Source organism: Rattus rattus, chromosome 2 (genome assembly GCF_011064425.1).
Source record: "Rattus rattus isolate New Zealand chromosome 2, Rrattus_CSIRO_v1, whole genome shotgun sequence".
Classification (NCBI taxonomy): domain Eukaryota; kingdom Metazoa; phylum Chordata; class Mammalia; order Rodentia; family Muridae; genus Rattus; species Rattus rattus.
In genome coordinates, this window is record NC_046155.1 from 208,156,557 (window position 1) to 208,158,829 (window position 2,273).

The following is a 2,273-nucleotide window of genomic DNA, read 5'->3' on the forward strand; positions in this document are numbered from 1 at the left end:
TAACATCTGAATATTACAACTTTGTCAATTATTATAAATCCTTTAAAAACAAGTATTGTTTTTAGCAACATAACATAAGACACGACACATGCTTATATCTCTGAATACTGGTTTTGGATGTTTATTCTTAGTTAACTATTGGACTGATTGGCTGATGGCTGTGTTTGCCCATGTGGGCTGATGCCAGTGATGATAATGGACCAATTTGGGAGAGACATAAGAACAGTGATTAAAAATAAACGGAGACTTCTGAGGTAAGATGGCAGAATTTTCCTTTTCTCATCCCAGTAAGTAAGGACAACAGCAGAAAGACCATATTCAGAGGAAAGAGTGGGTAACATTAGGATTCATAGATTCATAGATTCTTTCCTATTTTGGTTCAACAGTGCTATGCCTGGGTATCCAGGCCATTTTGTGACATGTGGCTACAAACCTTGCTATAGCATCAGCACATTACCCCACTGGCAGAAGAGAACAAACACAGCTCAAGGTAACAGGACAGCTCAAACCATGGAGAAACAGAAAGGGGAGGCCAGCAAAAAGGCTGCAGTCTGGAGTGGCCGCCCTCAGGTGAGGGCTGGAGAAGCTGACACCCAAACCATAAATTAAGTCAGGCAGGTCTTGTGAGAGCAGAGTAGAGTAGACTATAATAGAATGGCTATCCCAACTACAGAGAACACACACACACACACACACACACACACACACACACACACACACACACACAGTTCTCCACAAGACTTAGGCCTAGAGGAAACATTAGGTCCCACAATGACTATTCCTGAGTACCAAGCCAGCACTGAGGAAGAAACTCATTGTGTTGCTCATCGTATCTCTGAATGCTATAGTCAAACACCATCTATACACAGGGATTATTGCTTGAGACTGAGCTATCTGGAGTCCCGAAAACAATTCAGGAACCTCCTATCACAGATACAATAGTCTGACTGGCTATTGTACTTGGGAAGGGTCAGACCTACATCGTTGCCCCAAGAAAGTTGAATAGCCAAGAGCTTGAGCTTTAGAACAAGTGGTGGTGGCCCATAACTTTATGTCAGAAGTGAGGCCTGTCCCTTGTCCACTCCTGCAGAGACTGAGACCTCTAAGTTGGTAGCTGTCAGATTGCCTGGCCTCCAGAGACAGGTCATTGCTACACACAGTCTGTTGCTCTATGGGACTGAAAGTTATACGCCCAAGACTAGGGATTGCTTACATCTCTCAAACCCCCTCTCTTACTTTGAGGGCTTGAGGCTAAATGGGAGCTAGACTACTGAAACCAGAAAGCAAAATGTCAGGTTCCCTTGATTTCCCCTCTCCATTATGATGCTTAATGCTCAATTTTCTCCCCTGACTCTCTTAGACCCAGGAATTCCCTTCAAAGCTATAATTGACTCCCCTAGCGCTTTCTAGTACAGCACTACTAGACCTAGTTCTAACAGCAGAAAATTCGGAAAGGGGCAGCTCTATAAAAAAACAAACAAGCAAACAACAACAACAAAAAAAAAAAACCTGTTTTTTTTTATTGGTTTTATCACTTCTCATTTTGTTTTATTTTTTTTTGTTCCTTTGTATTTTTGCCTAACTGTATTAATATATTTGTTTTCTTTAATAATCAGATATTTTAAATCTGGCTTTTATTCTTTCCTTTACATCCTTTTTCTTTTTCTTAACCTTGTTTCATATTCCCCTCCCTCAGCCACATCCTTTTATTACCATTTCTTTAAACCTAATTAAATTCATAAATCATTTTATATTCTTTTTTACCACTTTTCCCCTATGGTTATTTATGGTATCGCAGTTGCTTCTAATTGAATTTTTTGAATTACATTAGTTAAATTAATTAAAATAGAAATTTATTGTATTTGATTTGTTTGGTTGTAGCTGTTATAGAAGTTGTTCTTTTTGTGTCATAAGTAATGTGCAATTTGCTCTCAAGAGAGGGCTGTTTATTAGGAAGACTCTTAGCCATAACAACCAAACAAAAGAGTGAAGATCCACATTACAGACAAAGAAGGAGGTGTTATGACAGACACCTCTAAGGTTCAGAGATCATTAAGGAATTCTTTCCACCACTGTTAAACAAAGGAATCCTGAAAACATACATACCAATAAACTTGAAAAAAAAATGGATCACATGAGACTTTCCAAGATTGAACAAAGAGGATATAGAAAACCTAAATGATTCTTTAATGAGCAATGACATTGAAGTAATAATGATCTCTCAGGGGGAAAAAAGGCCCATAATCAGGTGATGAATTCACCTTTAAGTACAC

At 38.7% G+C, this 2,273-nt stretch overlaps 1 non-coding gene across 1 annotated transcript; it reads left to right on the top strand.

The window, feature by feature from the left end:
• The first annotated feature begins 366 nt into the window (after positions 1–366).
• On the top strand, positions 367–467 carry LOC116895094. Its single transcript, XR_004387258.1, has one exon. It is a non-coding gene; the product is annotated as a small nucleolar RNA U13 (small nucleolar RNA).
• The last annotated feature ends 1,806 nt before the right edge of the window (positions 468–2,273 follow it).